Here is a 15,090-nt window from a genome sequence, read left to right as displayed (position 1 = left end):
TATCCCTATCTTATATGAAGGATAGCCTTATGCCTATCCCTATCTTATGTGAAGGATAGCCTTATGCCTATCTCTATCTTATATGAAGGATAGCCTTATGCCTATCCTTATCTTATATGAAGGATAGTCTTATGCCTGTCCCTATCTTATATGAAGATTAGCTTTATGCCTATCCCTATCTTATATGAAGGATAGCCTTATGCCTATCATATCAATGCTTAACCCCTTGGGGACAGAGCCCATTATTGAAAGGTATTGCTGAATAATCTACTCAGTACCCCTGGTACTGGTTCTCTGTCTTTTCTGTACCCCTGGTACTAGGTCCAATTTGGCTTAAGGCTTGTACTGGCCAGGAGAGCGTCTTATCAGGTGTGAAAAAAATACATGCACACAAGATGCCGTCTAAGTACGCTCTGTTTTACTATTTGCCAACGTTCATATATATATACCATGTTGCTTAATAGTTACAAGTCAGCAGAACACAAGAACAGGATGTACGTGCACAACAGTTAGGAATCAGCAGTAGAGAAAACGAGAAGTACGGTACGAGCCTTGCGGTTACAAAAGGCAGAATTAAGATATACATCATACAAGATTACAGAATTATGATACACATCATACAAGATTACAGATCTGTATTATTCTATCAAGACTCTTGTACCCTTCAATCCCCTCTTAAAACCATTTGTCACTTTAGACAACTTGGTTTTTCTTGTATTCTATTTTCTTTTGAAAAGTCTTTATGTAGGCAGTATATGTAGGCAGTATAGCCTTCTGCTGAGTGATGGTGAAGTAGAGGGACTTGGGTGTCTGATGAGGTGGAGAGGAGGATTTTAGTATCTGCAGCAGGTCTTGGCTTGCATCGTTTCATACATAAGAAAAGAAGTTTTATTGACACATATACTATGAGGGCAATGACAGTAATGTGTATTATGAGCTGCAGAACGCCCCCTATCCATCCTCCTACACCCTTGAGCCAGGTAGCGGGATTCAATATTGAAAAGGTATCCCCCCACCACTTATCCCTGTTGATTTCATTGTCTTTGGCATATTTGTCCCTCAATTTTTGTATGTTCTCAAGCTGGTGGTGCATCTGAATTGTTCCTGAAGTGTCTATGTAATGGCAACAAGTAGGACCTATGATTTGACACATCCCTCCTTGAGCTGCTGTGAGATAGTCCAAGACTATTGCATGTTGGTTAGTCACTATCATCAGTTGATTTTGCACGGACACAGAGGTATTAGTAATTTCTAAAATGTCATATATTTGGTCGTCGAGGTAGTTAGTGGCTTCGACTAACTTATCCCATATTCGCATCACCATTGGATATATAAAAATGGTGCTAAAAAGCTTGTTGGTTATTCCCATTTGTACAACATGTGGCCTACCGTTTTCCCTTTCTTTGTTATCTGCTGCTCTTCGGTATAACATATGTTTAGGAGCTGCTCTCATGTCAATGTCGTCGTTGGATATGACAAAGGTGGAGGGGGTAAGTCTAGCTAGGGTGCATGTGCCTTTGACCCCTACCGGCAACCACTTGTAGGCTTCCCTACCACATACCCAATAGATGTCTCGTGGGAGCTCCCAGAAAGAGGAATGTTGATTGATAAGTTTATTAACTATGTCAATGAGTCTAGAGGCATTTGTTAAGTAACACCAGGAAGGTATTTGCCCTAATCTACCGCAGTAGCCCACATCTGGGTTATTACATATTGGATCAGTAAGTTGGTGTCATTGCATAGTTGGTGTCCTGTTATATTATAGCAGTCTACGTCTTGAGTAGCCTGAGTAATGAGGGTGTTATTTGGCCACCTTGGGTCATGTAAGTACCTTTCTATCTGGCTGGGTTTAAGAAGATCAGCACTTGCGGATGTCCCGTCAAAACTAACTTTTATTCCTTCTGTGGGGATCACTCCTAGGTCTAGTATATGTGTGACCACTCGAGTTACCCAGGAACCCCCTTTGAAGACCAACATTTGGTGTGGTCCTGGGCCTGGGCTGCTTAAGTTTCCCTGCCACCATGGCTGCCCCACCCATCCTACTATAGGAATACCCACTGAGGTGTTTCAATTCTTTGCATATGGTGTCTCCTTGTCAGCAAGCATGTCAAAACAGTCTCCCTGAAATAATACATATGAGGGCACAGGGATAGCAAAGTAGGGCATGCTTTGGGCAGACACAGGGGCATGGGTGCATATCCAACAATCCTTTGCAGTGAGGTTTTGTGCTAACATTATATGGTGTTTCAGGAACTTATTGTTTGGGTGTCTCTCTAATTCATTCTGCAGAGTCACCGTGGGGTGAATCAAAGTCAATAAAGTCATTAATGCAAACATCATGAGACTTAGTTTCTTCAACCATCTGCCAGAACAAGGCCAGGGCATCAGCGGGTACATCTTTCGGTAGGCTTTCAAGGTCAGGGCTGTCTGCCCCCGTTATTACCTCCTTTGGGTGATGTTGAACGAGTTTGATCCGAGAGGCGTGGATCCAAGAAGGGCTGTCTTCCGTGAGAACCGCCGTTTTCGTCACGGCAACAACTGTGGTTGGGGGTCCAAAGGTGAAGTCTCCGGGCTTCTTTCCTTTCGACAGAGTCTTAACCAGGACAGTGTCGCCTTCCTGGAACTGGTGTGTTGGTTCCTGTGGGAGAGAAGGAGAATTACAGACAACTTTTTGTTCTACTCTATCAAGGGTTTGGATAAGGTCTGTGACATATTGTTCCCTTATCTGGTTGAGGTCCCCTTCTTCTGTTATAAGTGGTTGTTGGGCCCATGGAGTCGGGAAAGGCCTACCCATGAGAATCTCAAAAAGGGGAGAGTTTTAAAGTCTTATGGGGGACTTTCTAATTTCTGAGAGTATGATGGGAAGGACTTGTTTCCACTTCTCAAAGGTGCTCCCTGTGGCCTACTCCGTGGAAATGAGCAATAAAACTGTGGCACTGTGTTGGGGTATGCATGGTGTCCCCTCTTTGCAGATCAATCCTGTTACAGGATTTTTCTGCAATACTGGATAACACCAATCATATTCCTCTTGTTTGGGAACAGAGGACTGAAGAGAGAGAAGAAGTTGTGTGTCTACGAGTGAAGGAGGTGTAAGAACTGGTAACATCAGTGAGACAGGTAGGTTGTTGTGTAGCAGCCAGTTTGGCAGTGTGGTCTGCTAGAGCATTGCCCTTTGAAATGTGATCAGTCCCACGTGTGTGTGTCCTGCAGTGAATGATGACTAATTGTGATGGTAGGGATGTCCGACATCACATCATCATGAATTTTCAGGCCAACTAGTTCGCAGGGCCAGATGTAGGGGAGGCATACACCATTTTCAAGTATGGATTACTGAGGAGAATTACCTCATATCCAGAGAGCCGTTGTGTTTACATGTGTTGTGTATGTAGGCCTTTAAGGAGAGAGATAACATCATGAGAAGTGTACAAGGTAGTGTCATGTCCTAAAGTGAGGATGGTAGCTTGTTCAACAATCATAGCACAGGCAGCAAGAGCTCGCAGACATGCCGGCATCCCCTGTACGGAGACGGGCATCACCTTTGAGAAAAAAGGCACAAGGACGCAGTTTGCCTCCGTGAAATTGTGTCAGCACACCCGCCATGGTTTTACAATTGTCTCGTGCATACATGTGGAAAGGCAAATTGTAATCTGGGAGACCTAGCCCTGGACTTGTCATTAAAAGCTTTGTACATTTATGAGGACCATTTGATTAGATCTGGTTTGCCTGATAGGGTAGCATCTCTATGAGCAGTCGGGAATCCACTGTCTGCAGTAGTTTATCATACCCAAGAAAGATTGCATTTCCTTCTGGGCGTGCGGGGTGACCAGGCCCGCTACAGACTGGACTCTAGACTTGCTCAACTCCATTTTGGCAGAACAAAACCCAGATATTCAACCTGTTCACAACACCATCCTCAAGGCAGGCCTCCTCAGAGAAACTACACATTAACAAATCATCAACATTTTGGAGGAGAACAGAACCCTGGGGGGCGTGCCATGATTGTAAAAAGGCTTGGAGGACAATGCTGAACACAACTGGTGAATCAGCATACCCCTGGGGCATTCTACACCAGGTTAACTGTAGTCCCTCAAAGGAAAAAGCAAAAAGGAGTCTGGTCTCTTTGTCCACTGGGATCGAGAAGAAAGCATTCTTCAGATCGAGGACAGAAAAATGAGTTGCCTGTGCTGGGATTGATGACAACAGTTGGGTGACATCAGGAACTATAGGGGCAATAGGCACAATTAGTCTGTTGATGGCTCTCAGGTCTGGTACAAAACAGACAGTACCATTGGGTTTAGAGACAGTATGTTCCAAAACTCAAGTTTGTAGGAAATGTTTGATTATAGGGCGGATACCTTTGATTTGTTTCCTATGACAAGGGGTACTGTTTATGGTAGACCGGGAGAATGTCTGGTTTGAGTCTTGCCTTGTATGGTGTACAGTCAATATGTCCTACATCATGGTCTCCATGGGACCAGACAATGGGGTCTACCTCAGTTGGGACTTGGGTCGGGGACATAACAGGATAATGTTAGTACCCTGCAGGTGTGACTATGGGTGCGAGGTCAGACGTGACATGTAACCTGGACTGGGATGAAGTGATATGTAATTTGAGTTTACATGTGAGGTCTCTTCTCAGGAGGTTTACAGGGCATTCAGGTATGATGCGAAAGGAAGGGAAGGTTAAATGGTCACCCTCGGGGCATTGTGTATACAGGTACTATGAACATACTCAATTTCAAACAGTAGACATATATATATACGCATATATATATATATATATATATATATATATATATATATACATGCACATACATACATATCCCCTGAAAAACAAAACTACTCCAGATCCGAAGAAGAGGAAGAGACTGTCATGCTCCCTGTAAACCCCGCCTTACTCCTCCCAAACCTCTGTGTCACCAGTCACCGCCCCTTTGAGTCTGGCTTCTTGTCTTTCCCCATTTCTGGTCAGTCACCATGAAACATCTATTATCACATGTGTTACTGACAGTGTTACATAACATCAAGAGACATACAAGAAACATAACATGTAACAATACCGACATTTACAAATACTTAACGTACAACACACAGGGCCCACATTCTCACCAAAGATATAAAAATAAAAGTGTACACAGCTCTCTCAAAAATTTGAAAAATAATTATCTCCAATGCGCATTGTTTATAATCCAGTAAACCATTAGCTTGATTGTAAATGCCTAAAGTAATATTTATCAATTAAATAGTGATCACTTTTTATATTTATTTTATCTTCTTGGCCAAATTTCTTCTGTTATTACTCCTGTAATATAATCAGACAATTAATCGCATTTCCTGATAAATTTCATTTTTTTTGGCATCAACCCTGTGTTACTGTGAAGGCAAGAAATTAATGAAATATCATCAAATAGTTAAATTTAATACCACGTGAATATATTTTTCTTTTAACACCATTTTCATTACAACACAAACAGCTTCACAGGGAAAACATTCACTGGTCATTTTCTATACACTCCTGATTCTATACACCTCACACATATATAACATACTTTATATCATAAGAACCATCCTATAAACGCCATCATATGACCACATACACAGGGCGTTCCAAGCGATTTACCACATCACTCCATTCCATAGCATTGAACACTCATCTTCACTTCATTTATTCCAGCAATTTCAGCTCTGCTCATCCTACATTCCTCACACTGCTTCACATGCTTTCTCCTTCACAAATCACCTGCTTTTCCACCAAAACTTTGAGTCTCTATTTCTGACAACAATCTCTAATCCTATCAAACAATTTACACAGCCCTGCGTCATAACGCCAACATGCTGTGAACCTTTCCCAAAATTCAGTAACAGTTTCACCTAGTTTTTGTTTGCATGCCACAGCAATAGGCAGTGATGATTTTTGTTTGAAAACTTGGTTCCTCTTCTAATTCTCTCCATATACGCTCTCTACCCTTCTCGAGATTACAAATGTAGTTGTTAGAGTGGGGGTCAGGTGGTATTTATCATTGGCCCCCTCCCTTGGGAATGGGCTGGAGTCCTTCATGAATTCTGACCAACCAACTATATCATCTACCCACGGATTCACTAAATCCCATCCTGTAGGGCTAACTCGGGCCACATAAGCCTTACATGTTTCATTGGGAAGGGGAGGAGGATATGACTTAGATGATTTGGAACCCATGTTCAGTAATTGGTGCAAAACCACAATCTCTGGATTTGGATTCCTCTCAACAGATTAGGGATTCTCTGATTTAATTGCACCAATCACTGAGCATGCACGGTATCTCTGAACAAACTGTCACTGGCTTTCACCACATCCCGGGTCAACAAGTTTCCTCTAGCCGGGAGGGTGGGGCGTCTTACAGATGTTTTGAGAACCAGCAGAATATTACTTATTATTATCAGTATTAATATTATAACAGTTATATGCACCTTACTCTATACATTAAAGCAATGTTAGTATACTCACGTGTCTTCTTAAGCGTAAGGGGAAAAAAAGGAAGTTACAAGTAAAACACTAAACAGAACTAAACAGAAATACAAGAAGATTTTTGTAAGCGTTAAGCCAAATTGAAACAAGACAACCACCCTGGATTGTCAAATTACTCTTAGTTCCTCATGTCCCCTGTTCCCTGAACAGAAGGCAAATACTGTAATACTGTGTCCCAGACACGAAATTAAAGTAACTGTTATACTTACTGGAATCGAGACGTGGCCAGTGCCCCCCGGATCGACAATACCACACAAGGATATGGTTCTTACCGGTCCGGAGGATGACCCTCTCGACCCCGGACTGAGCCCCCAGCTGAAAGGTATTGCTGAATAATCTACTCAGTACCCCTGGTACTGGTTCTCTGTCTTTTCTGTACCCCTGGTACTAGGTCCAATTTGGCTTAAGGCTTGTACTGGCCAGGAGAGCGTCTTATCAGGTGTGAAAAAAATACATGCACACAAGATGCCGTCTAAGTACGCTCTGTTTTACTATTTGCCAACGTTCATATATATATACCATGTTGCTTAATAGTTACAAGTCAGCAGAACACAAGAACAGGATGTACGTGCACAACAGTTAGGAATCAGCAGTAGAGAAAACGAGAAGTACGGTACGAGCCTTGCGGTTACAAAAGGCAGAATTAAGATATACATCATACAAGATTACAGAATTATGATACACATCATACAAGATTACAGATCTGTATTATTCTATCAAGACTCTTGTACCCTTCAATTATAACTAGAGATGAGCGAACTTACAGTAAATTCGATTTGTCACGGTGGGCTGGAAAAGGTGGATACATTCCTAGGAAAGAGTCTCCTAGGACTGTATCCACCTTTTCCAGCCCACCGGAGCACCTGAAAGCTGAACTAATTTATGCAGGAAAAGCCATCAACTGCCGAGCCGAGAAGTTTGTGACAAATCGAATTTACTGTAAGTTCGCTCATCTCTAATTATAACCCTAAGGACGGGAGCATTTTTGCAATTCTGACCACTGTCACTTTAAGCATTAATAACTCTGGGATGCTTTTACTTTTCATTCTGATTCCAAGATTGTTTTTTCGTGACATATTCTACTTTATGTTAGTGGTAAATTTTTGTCGATACTTGCATAATTTCTTGGTGAAAAATTCCAAAATTTGATGAAAAAATAGAAAATTTCGCATTTTTCTAACTTTTCTCTGCTTGTAAGGAAAATAGACATTCCAAATAAATTATATATTGATTCACATATACAATGGGGGGAATTTATCATTGTATATAGAGCTGTTTTATGTCTATTTTTTTGCGCAAAAATTTCTTTTTTTTTGCCCAAATTTTGATAGAATTTTTCATCCCCTTGTCTACAGTTAAGTATACCATAGAGCACTTTCTACTGTAGAATCAAATTTACTAACTACATTTTTTTTTCCGGAAAAAAAATGCGCAAACTGCATTTTCTTGCTCACCACCTCCGAGGACACTTACCAAAGTGTCTATTTTGACACAGTAAGGACTGCTACCCCCATCATGGACAGACTCTGCCCATGATGGGAGTTGTAGTCCAGGGATTGAGGTGCAGATCGCAGCAGGTCATTATCCAGAGACCCGCTGCGATCCGCATTTATTAACTATACAAGCCGGCGGTACATGCGGCTACACTGCGCTGCATGCCGGCTCCTGTATACACTGTCATAATTCATAATCCCTGCCACTGGAACACGGGAGCTTTGATTGGTCAATAGCTATCCACCAATCAGAGCTCCCCTCTCCCGGCGGGAATTATGAATTATAAGAGCTGTATATAGGAGCCGGCGGCAGCACAGTGTTGATGCATGTACCGCCGGCTTGTATAGTTAATAAATGCGGATCGCAGGAGAGTGATCTGCCTTGGACTACTACTCCTATTATGGGACAGAGCCTATCCCATGATGGGAGTAGTTGTAGTACCGCAGCGTTGCTGAGGGATGGCACTTGCACAACCCCCGGCTGAGGGACTTTTAGGACTAGTATTCCATCATGGAAAGACTCTGCCCATGATGGGAGTTATAGTCCAGGGGCTGAGGTGCATATCATGCACCAGGTCATTCTGCAGAGACCTGCTGCAATCCGCATTTATTAAGTTAACAAGCTGGCGGTACATGCGACAACACTGTGCTGCCACCGGCTTCTATATACACTGCCATAATTCATAATCCCCACCGCCGGGAGAGGGGAGCTCTGATTGGTCAATAGCTATTCACCAATCAGAGCTCCCCCGAGGATTATGAATTATGAGCGGTGTACATAGATGCCGGCGGCAGCGCAGTGTAGCCACATGTACCACCGTCTTGTTAACTGAAATGCGGATCGCAGCGGGTCTCTGCAGAATGACCTGGTGCGATCTGCACCACAGCCCCTGGACTATAACTCCCATCATGGGCAGAGTCTGTCCATGATGGGAGTAGTAGTCCTAAAAGTGCCGCAGCTGGGGGATGTGCAAGTGCCATCCCTCAGCAGCGCTCCGGTACTACAACTACTCCCATCATAGGACAGACTCTGTCCTATGATAGGAGTAGTAGTCCAAGGTCAGAGGCACATATCTCTGTTCACATTATTCATTTTGCATAATGGGAACAGAGCCTTTCTGGCAGTGTGTTCCCAAACAGGGAGACTCCAGCTGTTGCTTAACTACAGCCCCCCCCCCCCCCCATGATGGGAGTTGTAGTTTAGCAACAATCTGAGGCTCCATGTTTAGGAACACGCTGCATTATGTGCACTATTCCCAGGGGAGAGCAAAAAAAAATTGTACTAACCCATATTTTTTGTTTTTCTTTTCATTTCAGATACGTGAATGCGGAGGACTACATCAGATTCAGTGGACTGCGACGATGACCAGCATTTTTTTTTATTTCAATAAAATGGTTAACGAGGGCTGTTGGGGAGTATTTTTTTAAATAATTTTTTTTTCACTGTGTCTTGTTTTTTATTATTGAATTTTCAGGGTTAGTAGTGGAAATCGTCTTTTAGACAGAATCCATTACTAAGCCGGGGCTTAGCGTTAGCCCCAAAATCAGCTAGCGCTAACCCCCAATTATTACCCCTGTACCCACCGCCACAGGGGTGCCGGGAAGAGCAGGTACCAACTAGGCGGTAACAGGCTGAAGTTATTTAGGGTGGGGAGGGCCAGTAACAATGGTCCTCACCCACCCTGGTAACGTTAGGCTTTTGCTGCTTGGTTGGTATCTGGCTAATACTAAAAATAGGGGGAACCCTATGCGTTTATTTTTATTTTTTTATAAATAAATAAAAAAGTGTGGTTCCCTAATTTTTTCAGTATCAGCCAGATACCAACCAAGCAGCAACAGCCTGACGTTACCAGGGTGGGCGAGGACCATTGTTACTGGCCCTCCCCAGCCTAAATAATGCCAGCCTGTTACCGCCTGTTGGTACCAGCTCTTCCCGGAACCCCTGTGGCGGTGGGTACCGAGGTAATAATTGGGGGTTAGCATTAGCTGTTTTGGGGGCTAACGCTAAGCCGTGGCCTAGTAATAGATTCTGTCTACAAGACGCCTTCCACTACTAAGCCTGAAAATTCAATTATAAAAAAACACAACACATTGAAAAAAAAATTTTATTTAAAAAAACACTCCCTCCACAGCCCTTGTTAACCCTTTTATTGACATAAAAAAAAAACGCTATCCACAAAATCTGACATAGTCCTGCGCATTCACATATCTAAATTTTGAAGAAAAAAAACAACAAAAAGTTTTGTACATTTTTTTGTCTCCAAAGCAAAAATGCAAGAAAAACTGACAAAACGCAGGAAAAAGCTGGGACAGTTTTTATGGCGTTTTTATGATGGACAAAAAACCTCAATGGAATCCTGGCCTCAAAGGAATAGAACAAAATCCCTACATCCACTTTTCCTGTGAGGTAGAGAAGGAGTGTACGGTAGAGTGAGTGAGGGGGGGGGGGGGTTTCTATATTTGCACAAGATTTATCAAAGGAGTGCACAGCCTTAGTAAATTCTGAGCAAGAGTGTACAATATACAAGCAGTGTAAAGGGGGTAGAACTGAAAATCTGAATTTTTTAGGGACCAGTTCAGTTTTGAAGTGGATTTGAAGGGCCTTCATATTGGAAATACCCCATAAATTACCCCATTATAAAAACTGCACCCCTCAAAGTATTCAAAATGACATTCAGAAAGTGTGTCAACCCTTTAGGTGTCTCACAGGAATAGCAACAAAGTGAAGGAGAAAATTCAAAATTTTAATTTTTTTTACACTCGCATGTTCTTGTAGACCCAGTTTTTGAATTTTTACAAGGGGTAATAGGAGAAAAAGCCCCACAAAATTTGTAACCCAATTTCTCTCGCGTAAGGAAATACCTCATATGTGTATGTCAAGTGTTCGGCGAGTGCACTAGAGGGCTCAGAAGGGAAGGAGCGGCAATGGGATTTTGGAAAGTGAATTTTGCTGAAATGGTTTTTGGGGGGCATGCCACATTTAGGAAGCCCCTATGGTGCCAGAACAGCAAAAAAAAATAAACACATGGCATACTATTTTGGAAACTACACCCCTCAAGGCACATAACAAGGGGTCCAGTGAGCCTTAACAACAATTTAACCCCACCAGGGTTAACAAGACCTCTATATACTATGTGTCCAAACTAAAACGTATCTTTAGTTAAATCAAATAATAAACAGTGAGAAACACACATTTAAAAACACAACCCCCTATGTGTCTTATCAAGGAGGACAACTGACCATGCTGTCAGTTGTCCTCCTTGATAAAGCCACATAGTGGCGAAACATGTCGGACTGTGACAGTATTACTTTTTAATGTGCAACCCCTAAGTGTCCTATATAATGCACAAATGATAGGCTGAAAGTACACTGGTATTTGACCTGCGGTGCACAGCAGGGGAATGGCATAAAATCTATAGCCCATAGGAGAGCACTATATAGGGAAGGCATGAAATGTCTCCAAAACCTCATCCAATGGTGTATATATAAATACCTACCTAACAAGTGCTCTCAGACTACATTGAGGCTACCAGTGGCTACTCTAAATCCTATAATTCATAGAGACACATAGGGGGTTGTGTTTTTAAATGTGTGTTTCTCACCGTTTATTATTTGATTTAAATAAAGATACATTTTAGTTTGGACACATAGTATATAGAGGTCTTGTTAACCCCGGTCGGGTTAAATTCTTGTTATGGTCTGATACCTCTTTATGTGTTCTGAGGCCAGCTTGGAAGGGAAGGAGCGACATTGGGCTTTTGGAGATCGAATTTTGCTGAAATGGTTTTTGGGGGCATGTTGCATTTAGGAAGCACCCATGATGCCAGAACAGTAAAGAAAAAAAACAAACACATGGCATACTATTTTGGAGACTACACCCCTCACAGAATTTTATAAGGGGTGCAGTGAGCATTTACACCCCACTGGCATTTGACAGATCTTTGGAACAGTGGGCTGTGCAAATGAAAAATAAAATTTTTCATTTTTACGGACGACTGTTCAAAAAATCTGTCAGACACCTGTGGGTTGTAAATGCTTACTGCACCCCTTGTTACATTCCATGTGGGGTGTAGTTTCCAAAATGTGGTCACATGTGGAGGGGGTCCACTGTTCTGGCACCATGGGGGCTTTCTAAACACACAAAGCCTTCAATTCCAGCCTAATTCTCTCTCAAAAAGCCCAATGGCGCCCCTTCTCTTCTGAGCATTGTAGTTCGCCCGCAGAGCACTTTACATCCACATATGGGGTATTTATAAGAAATGTTGTTACAAATTTTGGGGGACTTTTTTCCTATTACCCCTTGTGAAAATGAAAAATTTGGGGTAACACCAGCATTTCAGGGAAAAAAACTAATTTAAAATTTTCATGTCCAACTTTAACCAATATTTGTCAAAGACCTGTGGGTTGTTAAGGCTTACTATACCCCTTGTTACGTTCCGTAAGGGGTGTAGTTTCCAAAATGGGGTCACATGTGGGTGTTTTATTTATTGCGTTTATGTCAGAACTACTGTAACGATCAGCCACCCCTGTGCAAATCACCAATTTAGGCCTCAAATATACATGGCACTCTCTCACTCCTGAGCCATGTAGTACATCCACAGAGCATTTTACGCCCACATATGGGGTATTTCTGTACTCAGAAGAAATTGTGTTAGAAATTTTGGGGGTCTTTTTCTCCTTTTACCTCTTGTGAAAATGAAAAGTATGGGGCAACACCAGCATGTTAGTGTAAAAAATTTAATTTTTTTATAATAACATGCTGGTGCTGCCCCCAACTTTACCTTTTCATTAGGGGTAAAAGGAGAAAAATCCCCCCAAAACTTGTAACGCAATTTCTCTCGAGTAAGAAAATACTCCATATGTGGCCCTAAACTGTTGCCTTGAAATACGACAGGGCTCTAAAGTGAGAGAGCACCATGCGCATTTGAGGCCTAAATAAGGAATTTACAATAGGGGCTTGTCTCCACCAAAACCCTACAGCAGTGTTTCCCAAACAGGGTGCCTCCAGCTGTTGCAAGACTCCCAGCCTACCAGGACAGTCTATGGCTGTCTGGCAATACTGGGAGTTGTGGTTTTGCAACAGCTGGAGGCTCCGTTTAGGAAACACTGCCGTATGAGATGTTTTCATTTTTATTGGGGGGGGGGGGCATGTAAGGGGGTGTATGCGTAGTGTTTTACTTTTTATTATATGGTAGTGTAGTGTAGTATTTTAGGGTACATTTACACAGGTGGGGTTTCACAGTAAGTTTTCCGCTGGGAGTTTGAGCTGCAGAGGAAAATTTGCCGCAGCTCAAACTTGTAGAAGGAAACCCACTGTAAACCCGCCCATGTGAATGTACCCTGTACATTCACATGGAGGGGGGGCGGGCGCCCCAAACCTTCAGCTGTGGCAAAATGACAACTCCCAGAATGCACTGACAGACCGTACAGTTGTAGTTTTGCAACAGCTCTAGGCACACTGGTGGGGAACCACTGAGTTAGAAAACAGACTCTAGCTCAGTGATTCCAACCCGTGTGCCTCCAGCTGTTGCAAAACTACAACTCCCAGCATGTACAGTCTGTCAGTGCATTCTGGGAGTTGTAGTTTTGCAATAGCTTGAGGCACACGGGTTGGAATCACTGAGTTAGGAAACAGACTCTAGCTCAGAGTTTCCCAACCAGTGTGCCTTCAGATGTTGCACAACTACAACTCCCAGCATGCCTGGACAGTCTGGGCATGCTAGGAGTTGTAGTCATGACACAACTGAGGAAGAACAGTTTGGAGACCGCTAAGTAGTGGTCTCCAAAGTGTAGCCCTCCAGATGTTGCAAAACTACAACTCCAAGCATGCCCAGACTGTCCAGGCATGCTGGGAGTTGTAATTCTGCAACATATGAAGGGCCAGATATTGCAGAACTACACGCCCAGCATCCCTGACTGTCTGGCCATGCTGGGACTTGTACTTTTTCAATATCTGGAGGGCTACAGTTTGGAGACCACCGTATAATGGTCTCCAAACTGTGCCACTCCAAACTGTGCAAAACTACAACTCCCAGCATGCCCAGACAATCAGTGCATGCTGAAAGTTGTAGTTTTGCAACATCTGGAGGACCACAGTTTAGAGACCACTACACAGTGGTCTCCAAACTGTGACCCTCCTGATGTTGCAAAACTACCACTCCCAGCATGCCCAGACAGCCTTTGGCTGCCTGGGCTTGCTGGGAGTTGTAGTTTTGCAGCCTTTAGAAGGCCACAGAGAAGATCACTTACTGCGATCTTCACTGCAGCCTTCTCCACGCTGCACTTTCTGGCCACACTCCTCCTACTGCCGTCGACGCTGCCGCTGCTCCAGGATGCGGTTCGATAAGCTGGCCATGCTCCCCACCTCGCCACCCGTGTCCCCCCCCCCCCTTCGATCGCTGGGCAGAGCGGGGGAAATTAACTCTAATCCCGCCCCCAACTGCCATTGGTCGTCAGCCTGATCGATCAATGGCAGGCGATAGGATTGGTTGGCAACACTGCCACCTCGCTCCTATCAGGTCACCAGGGACTCGATTGGCCCGGATCATGGCAAATCGCCGACATGGGGGGGGGGGGGGTGTCTCAGTACCCTCCTAGGCATTGCCACGGGACGCCTGCTGATAGATATCAGCAGTTATCCCGATCCGATCACCGCAGCGAGCGGCGGTGATCGGAAATGCGGAGGACGTACAGGTACGCTGTTACGCCGAGCGCTCCGGGTCCCCGCTCCTCCCCGGAGCGCTCGCTTCACTCTCCCCGCGGCAGCGCTCCGGTCACGTCCTCTGACCCGGGGCGCTGCGATTCCGCTGCCTGCCGGGATGCGATTCGCGATGCGGGTAGCGCCCGCTCGCGATGCGCACCCCGGCTCCCCTACCTGACTCGCTCTCCGTCTGTTCTGTCCCGGCGCGCGCGGCCCCGCTCCCTAGGGCGCGCGCGCGCCGGGTCTCTGCGATTTAAAGGGCCACTGCGCCGCTGATTGGCGCAGTGGTTCCAATCAGTGTGTTCACCTGTGCACTTCCCTATATCACCTCACTTCCCCTGCACTCCCTTGCCGGATCTTGTTGCCTTAGTGCCAGTGAAAGCGTTCCTTGT

Source organism: Hyla sarda, chromosome 1 (assembly GCF_029499605.1).
Source record: "Hyla sarda isolate aHylSar1 chromosome 1, aHylSar1.hap1, whole genome shotgun sequence".
Taxonomy (NCBI): domain Eukaryota; kingdom Metazoa; phylum Chordata; class Amphibia; order Anura; family Hylidae; genus Hyla; species Hyla sarda.
This window is presented reverse-complemented; position numbering follows the sequence as displayed.